Genomic DNA, 8718 nt, shown 5'->3' with positions numbered 1-8718 from the left:
GCTCCCCAAGAAAGAAGAGGTCCAATCGGTCACTGATCTTAGACCGATTGTTCTCTCCAATTTCTTCTATAAAATTATCCCCAAGATCCTGGCCACGCGTTTGAGTGTGGTGGTTGCCAGATATGTGACCGCTAATCAGTTTGGCTTCATTAGTGGTCGTTCGATTCATGATTGTATTATGCTCGGTTCAGAGAGGGTGAATTGCATGCGGCGCACCAGTGGTGGCATGTAAAATTGACATCACTAAAGCTTTCAACACTCTTCGTTGGGATTTCCTTCTCAAAGTGTTGAAAGTGGAAGGCTATGATAGTAAGTTTGTGAGGTGGATTTTTGATATCCTTCTTCGTTCGGCGCGTCTGTCTATTTTATATAATGGCAGCTCTCATGGCTATTTTGCTTGCTCCCGGGGGGTGCGACAAGGTGATCCTCTGTCGCCTATCATGTTTGGTATTGCTGAGGATGTTTTGAGTTCTCTTTTTCACAATTGTGTTGCTTCTGGTCATTTAGCTCCCATGAGTATGCAGACGACATTCTTGTGTTTTGTAAAGCGATGGTGGATAATGTAGCTACCATTAGGAACATCTTACACTTTCATGGTTCGCTCTCTGTCTAAATTTGCATCCCGGCTAAATCCAATATCTTCTATTCTGATAAAGTTCCTCATTCTTTGAGACGGACCATTGACCGTCACCTGGATTTTCGGATGGGTGCGCTGCCTTTTCAGTATCTGGGGGTGCCTCTTTTTGTGGGGCGGGCTCGTGCCTCCTTTTTACGTCCGATTCATGACAAGATTGTGAATAAATTTTCCAGATGGCGGGGGAAGCATTTATCGATGGCGGGTCGGATTTATCTTGTTAAATCTGTTATTCAGAGTTCTCTAACTCACTCTATGATGATTTACATGTGGCCTCGCTCCCTTCTGAAGGATTTGGATGCCCATTGTCGCAACTTTATTTGGACTAAGGATGCTCATAAGAAGCCTACTTGTACGGTGGCTTGGGCTAGGGTTTATGCTACCAAAGAGGAATGAGGGCTGGATGTTCGCTCTTTCTTTTTGATAAATCGTTGCTTTCTCATGAAAAGGGCCTGGAAAGTGATTTATGGTACGGATTTTGGTTATGACATCATGCGCGATGGGTACCTCAGGCCATTCGGTCAGACAAAAGCGGTGGCAGCTCCTTCCTCGATTTGGATGAGTCTCCGCCCTGAAATTCCTCAGTTAATCAATGATACTTATTGTAGCGTGGGCAGTGGCCAATTTGTTAACTTCTGGACGGATGATTGGCTGGGTTTTCTGATTGCTGATAGATGTGGTGTGCCTCACGTCATGCGGGACTTTCTTACTTAGTCGGTTGCTGATTACTTTTATGATGGTATCTGGCATTTCACTCAGAGTTTCGTGGATGTCTTCCCTGAGATTGTTTGTGAGATCCTTCTTGCTCCGGTTGGTGACGAGTCTGACACCAGATACTGGAAGCCGTCTCTTCATGGGGAATGTTACTTCGGCCTTGGCTTTTGCTCATCACTGTCACAGATTTCCTAAAGTCAAATGGGGTACCTGGCTTTGGGAAAAACATATTCTTGTCCGTTGTTCTCTGGTTAGTTGGCGGATCCTTCATGGCAAAATGCCAACTTTTGACAAGCTTATTCAGCATGGTTTGGTTATGCCCAATCATTGTGTTTTTTATATGGCTGAGGGGAGTCCATGGATCATATTTTTAGGGAGTGCTCGAAGATGCGTCCGCTTTGGCACAGTTTTTTGGATTGGTTTCAGCAGTCTCATATGTTAGGTACTTCGGACCTTCACAGCTTCTTTGTTCAAGCTTGGAATCAGAAGATGAGTTCTCAGATTGCTTGCTTCTGGAAAGCAGGTATCATTACTTTGATTTGGAGTTTGTGGTGCCAACGGAACAGATGCATTTTCGAGGATGGGAGCTTTGCACCTATGTGTATCCTACATAGGGGTGAGCATCGGTTCGGTTCGGTGCAAAACCGAACCAAAAATTTAAAACCGAAAACCAAACCGATGCTCAAATTTGGCACTGAACCGCACCAATCATAGGTGCCAAACCGAATCGAAACTGAACCGAAAAAATCGTCGGTTTCGGTTTGGTTCACCGAACCGATGGCAAATTTCACGTCTGAAAAGGGTCGCCGAGAAACTAGAAACTGGAAGAAGGACACCGCGGCGACGTGGACTGGCTGAGGCAGGCGGGGACAGCTGGTTTGGGCTGGAGTCGGCGACGAGCGAACGGTCGGACGCCAGGCTGGAATGGGAGAGTGTGAGGAGCCAAAAATAACTACATAATCCATTTTCAACAATAACACCACTAAATCAACAATAACACCACTAAATCAACAATATTTCAAAGTTCACTAAATAGATCTGCAATAACAATATTGAAGTTTAAAAGGGGAAGCCGAAAAACTTACCGTGAGGGTAGGCCGCACCGGAAGGGGAATCTGGGCTGTTGGCGACGCGGAGGAGTGGCGGACGGCAGGCTGCAGCGGACGAGGACGGCAGCGGGCAGTCCGCAGTCGCGCCTGGGAAGGGAGCTGTCGGACTCGCCTGGGCAGGGGACGAGGATGGCAGCGGGCCTCGCGCCTGCACACGCGCCGATGATCGCCTGACTGCCGGAGACGGAGGGCAGATTTGGGAGGAGCGGCGCAGAGTGAGAGTGTAGAATGGGAGGAGCCGAGCGGCGCAGAGAATTGAAGAAGACTTAGGGTTTCTTAGTTTAGGTTAAAACTAAAATTAAATATATTATAAAATATAAATATTTAATAAAATATTAATATTAGTCGGTTCGGTTCGGTGCAAAACCGAACCAAAACTTCAGAACCGAAACCAAACCGAATTTTTTCGATTTTTGAATTTTGGAACCGAATCGAACCGACCACCAATAGAATTGGCACCAAACCGCACCAATATGGTTCGGTTCGGTTCGATTCGGTTTTTGCTCACCCCTAATCCTACATGTGGTCAGGGTCGCATTTTTGGATATGGAGAGTAATTTCAACAAGTTAGGTTCGATGCATAATTCTTGTGATGATCTTTTAGTGGTTAAAAAGATTGGTGTCAAGCCGCATGCGTCTCCTCCTCCGAATTTTATCAATGTCTATTGGTGGCCTCCCGTCAATAACTGGATTAAGGTTAATACTGACGGCTCGACTCTTGGTGCTCCTGGCAGGATCGGTGCCGGTGGTGTCTTCAAAGATAAGTTCAGTTGGGTTCGTGGTTGCTTTCATGTGAAAGGTGGCATCAGCTTTGCTTTTGAAGCTGAACTTCTTGTCGTAATTACGGCAATACAGATTTCTCATGCTCGACATTGGCGTCATCTCTGGATTGAGTCGGACTCAACTTATATTGTGCATCTACTGCAAGAGAGATCGCGTACGGTTCCTTGGCGTTTTACTGCTGTCTGGAAAAGGATTCTTTTGCTCCTCTAGGATTTCCAACTTCAAGTTTCCCATATCTATTGCGAAGGTAATAAAGTGGTTGATATTTTAGCAGCGGATGAGCGACAAGAGGGCTGGTGGCCTCATGAGATTGATGTGATTCATGATGCTATTAGATTGGATATTTCTTGTCATAGTCACATTAGGATGGCGGGTTAAGTGGATGCTTCTACCGTCGTTGCACCCGTGGGCGTTTTGGGGGTTTTTTTCTGTCGGCCACACTCTGGCTTTGGTGTTCGTTTGTCTTTGCTTTTCTTTTGCTGTGCTTTTTTTGTGTGTTCTTTTGTCTTGCGATGTTGGGGGACCGAGCTGCTTAGGGGTGATGGTCCGGCCGAAACTTCTGAAGCTGTCATATTTCCGTTCCCTCACTGTTTTTTCTTTGTTAGACGAGTACTCTTTTCCCTTTTAAGGATTTTCCCTCACGGGTTTGACTTAAAAAGGTTTTAATGAGGCTGAACCATTAGTTTGCTTCTCCTGTGCTCTCAAGGGTTTCTAGGTTCTTTTTCTTTTTTAATAAAATTTCAATCTAATAAAAAAAGATTACATAACATAATAAGGTTATTTTTATAAATTAATTATTGCTTATTAGTTATTAGGTCATAAAAATTAAGATTGAGTTGATAAACTCATTCTTTTTAGAGCTTAACTATTGTTTGACATCACTCGCTCAAGGTTACTCTTTTTAACTTACAAGTTCTTATGAAAATATTACAAGCTCTTAATTAAAAGATTCATAAATTATTTTAAAGTGCTTATCTGTTCGACGAGACACCCTAAAGTCTTGAGAGGAATATGAAATTATCTTAATTCTAAATTCAATGTATTCTGTATGTCCCACTTATCTTGAAACAATTTTCATTTTGGACGTTCACCTATCTTGAGATATTTTTTTATTTGACAAAATTTTTACCTTTTATTCACTTTTTCACTCACACACAAAACACTATTTTCTTAATTTTCGTGTCAAATAAAAAGTTTTAAGATCATCGGGACGGAGGGAGTGATACGGAGTACTATTATTTAGTGTGGACATGAATATCCATGATTTTAATTTTGAACTTTCTTCACACACACACAAAAACACGCATTCTAATAAAGATATTTTTGCGCTTATAAATCGAACTACAATTTTAGAATTGAGGTGGTCTCCTGTGAAACCGATTTTTTTTTAAAAATGATCACCTTCACAATGACACTACTTTAACATACAAATGATACTTTATCATTATAAAGTATCATTTGTATGTTGAAGTAGTGCCATTGTGTAGATGGGTTTTTTTTTAAAATCGATTTCACATAAGCTTTTGTGTATTTTAATTGGTGTGAGGTTTTCCAATATACTATATCGAACGTAGATACGCATGTCGCTATACAAAGCAGGGTACGGTGCGGTAACAAATTGACGTGAAAGGTGGATGCTGCCGGCCATTAGTGTAAATTTTCTCCAAACTCAAACTCACACTCACACTCACATAATAAGTCTATGAATAATTTGTACTAAAAAAAATATTATCACTGTAAAACTCTAAATTACTTTTTCACTGTTAATTATATTTTAAATTATTAAAAATATTTTTTTTAATTTTAAATTATCAATTTTATATTAATTGTACTATACACAATTTATTCAAGAAAATTACAAGTGTGGAATTACAGTATTGTTGTGCTTGTTCCAATATTTTACTTGATTCTCAATTAGTTCATCTTGAGTGAGATACTCAAAAAATTATAAACTTTAAGTGGAAGCATTGTGAATCCTGAATATTGTTAGGTTTATAAAAGTGTTGAGTGGACATGTATTAGTCCATGTTAACTAATTATTTTTATTGTGTTATTAACATGTTGATTGGTTAGAAGGAATTTATATCCTATTACTTTTATGGCCATTAGACTAAGAAGTAACATCACTTTACAGTGAATTCGGATTCGAACATGAATTAATTAATAAATTGTAGTATATAAAATTATTCATTGTCTCCACAATTATTGTAAAAAAATATCCCAAATTTGTCAGTTTTCTAATTTATATCAGTCTCTACAATAGGTAGAGAGACCAAAAATGGAGTCTGAGTGGAGAGAGGTGAGGCGGCGAGGGGTAGGTCACCCACATTCCGAGCGCAATCCGGTGAGGCACAAAAACTCCCCTAACCCTAGGATCCCTAGCTTCCAGAGTTTCGACCGGAGGTTTAGCAACGATGGAATTCCGACCAGAGTTTGCCACAAGAAAGATCTTGGGGCGGAGGTGACAACTTTTTTCTTTAACAATATTCCAGAAGATTGTAGCCTTGATTTTCTTAAGCGGAAATTCAGTGAAGTCTTGCTACCGATTGACGTTTTTTGCCCGAGAAAGCGTGATGTCAAGGGGAAACCGTTTGGCTTTGTTAGATTCGCAACTGTCGTTGATAGGGACGCTCTTCTTTCTAAACTCAATAATCTTTGGATCGGGAGCTTTAAAATCAGAGTCTTTAACCCTAGATTCAGCAGAGAAAAAGCCCCTCACCATTCTGAAAGAAACAAAGAAAGCTTGAAGGATACCAAGTCTTGGGTGTTCACCGAAAGAAGAAGAATGGCAAGCATCTCCTTCAGAGACGTGGTTACGGGTGATAAAGGGGGGACGACTCTAGTTGAAGAAGTGGTTCAATTTCAGCCCCTTGAAGAAGAGAAGAGCTGGTTGGTTGGAGCTTTCACGGGCTCTGTTAAGGCAGATTTTCTGTGGGAAGATATTCGGGAGGAAATCAACTCCGAATGCGCCGGCAAACTTAAGGTTACTTCGTTGGGAGGCAACTTGGTTCTTATCCAGAGCGTTTGCAACACTCCTACGAGTGCTGTTCTCGAAGAACTTGACGAGTGGCGTGTCTTCTGGTTCCATTGGTGTAGAGAATGGAAATACATCGATGTGTGTCAACAACGTGTGGTTTGGACGAAATGGTCGGGTGTCCCTCTCCATGCATGGAACCCTAGGTTCTTCGACGTTGCAAGCGCAAGTTTCGCAAGAATCCTCAAGATTGACGACGAAACTAGAAATCGAGATAACCTTGAAGCAGCTTTCATCCAGCTCTCTACCGGACTGAGATCTGTTGATAAGGTGATGGAGTGCCGTATTGCAGGGGCATGTTTCAAAATCCGGATCGAAGAAATCAAAGAACCCATTTCTTTGGGCCTGGGAAAGATGTCTAACGCCGACGATGACTCCGACGAGGAGTCGGAATGGTCCTGGGAAGAAGGGTCACTTGAACCGGCGCAAGCAATGATTGCGTATGAGGAGGAGCCCGCCGCCAGTGCAGGCGTCGTTTTAGACTCCAAGATGAACTCTTCGGTTATGCTGCAGAATGTCGTTGGGGACTCTGTTCCCAATACTGTTTTTAATGATTTGGCGGCCCCACTCAGGATTGGTCCTACTCTGCAAAGTGCTGATGGGCCGAGGGACCTGGTGGGCCTTGACGGATCTTTGGACATTTGTTGTTTGGGCCCTTCTCCTCAGCCCAATCTGGAGAAGTCCTCCTTCAGGGCTGACGCTAATTTCTCAGATCCGGAAGAAACAACGAACGATGCTCCAACTCTTCTTGGGAAAAATCTGGATGCCCCAAGCAACAACACCCCAATAGATCCCGAGCCCACTCTTTCAATCCCACAGTGTTTGGATGAGCATCCTCAGCTGCTTCCCCTCTCGAACGACGACCAAGGTGGAGGAGCGGCGGCTGCCTTTTCTGTGAGTGGAAAAAGTTTACATGAGGATGAGAGTACTCCTGTTCCAAGAGTGAATCTTGGTGATTTTTGCTGCGATCATGGTTCACATTACAGAGGAGTCGAGGCGAGGGAGAGATCTTCGAAGGAAAAAACAAAACTTGGAGTTCAGAAATGTCTTATCAATACAGTGCGCCCCAAAAGAAAAATCATCTCTCGCCGAGCTCAATCAAAACAGGTGGAGAAGAAACGTTGGGGAGAATTTATCTCACAAATCGAACCAGAGGAAAGATAGCTCGCAGATGGGGGGCAGCCGAGTGAGGGAATTCCTGAGATGGATAAGGGTGAAAAAGGGGAGAAAGAAGCAGAGAGAATTTGGATGCTTGCCAAAAATTTGGGGCTCACCAGCGAACTGAAAGACGATGAGATCACATCTCAAATTGAGACGCACTGCAGTCTCAATTCGACAAAGAAAATGCTGGGCGATAAGAACAAAGGTGTTTAATGAATTTTATCACTTACAATATTAGAGGTCTTGGGAGTCTTGCAAAGAAGAAGGAATTGGTGAGCTTATCAAGGAGCATAAATTGGATATGTGTTTTATCCAAGAGTCCAAGATGGAGCAGGTGGATGATTTTGTCTTTAAATCTTGGTGGGGGTCCTCATATTTCGATTCTGCGGTTAAAAGCTCCGAAGGTCGATCGGGAGGCATCGTTTGTATGTGGAATCGCGAGGTTTTCGAGGCGTCAAGTAAATGGGATCTCCCGGGGGCGGTGGTGATTAATGGCGTTTGGAAGCAAGGTAATTCTCGCTGCTGCTTTGTTAATGTTTATGCACCCTCGGACCCCTCTGAAAAGAGGATTTTATGGGAGTCTTTGAGTTCTATTGTCGATCAAAATAGTGACTGCTGCGTGTGCGTGTTGGGAGACTTCAATGCTATTAGATGCTCAAATGAAAGAGTGGGCTGCGGAACTTTCAATGATGCCGACTCAAGATTGTTTGATGGTTTTATCACTTCGAGTGGCCTTGAGGAAATGAGAATTCAGGGAAGGAGATTTACGTGGTACCAACCTAATGGGGCGTGTAAGAGCAAGCTTGACCGGATTCTTGTTAATGATTGTTGGCTGCGAACTTGGCCGAACTCCAGTTGCCGTGGTCTTCAAAGGTCCATCTCCCACCACTGCCCGATTTTCCTTTCTACCAAATCTGAAAACTGGGGGCCGAGATCGTTCCGTTTTATTAACGCCTGGACTTCTCACCCGGATTTCCAGGATCTTGTCAGAAAAGTGTGGTCCGAAGCCTCTATTCTTGGCTGGAAATGCTTCGTGGTTAAGGAGAAATTAAAGATTCTCAAAGGGGCTCTCAAAGAATGGAAGAAAACTTCTTTTGGTCACTTTGATCACAGGATTCAGCTGCTTAAAGATGAATTGCACAACTTGGACTCCAAAGACGATATCAGTGGGCTGTCGGAAATGGAGTGCATCAGGATAAATGAATTGAAAGCAAATATCTCTCTTGTTATGAAAGATAAATTCAGCTTGTTACACCAAAAGGCCAAATGCAAGTGGATTCTTG

This window comes from Salvia miltiorrhiza, chromosome 4, assembly GCF_028751815.1.
Source record: "Salvia miltiorrhiza cultivar Shanhuang (shh) chromosome 4, IMPLAD_Smil_shh, whole genome shotgun sequence".
Taxonomy (NCBI): domain Eukaryota; kingdom Viridiplantae; phylum Streptophyta; class Magnoliopsida; order Lamiales; family Lamiaceae; genus Salvia; species Salvia miltiorrhiza.
Note: the sequence above shows the minus strand (reverse complement) of the source record.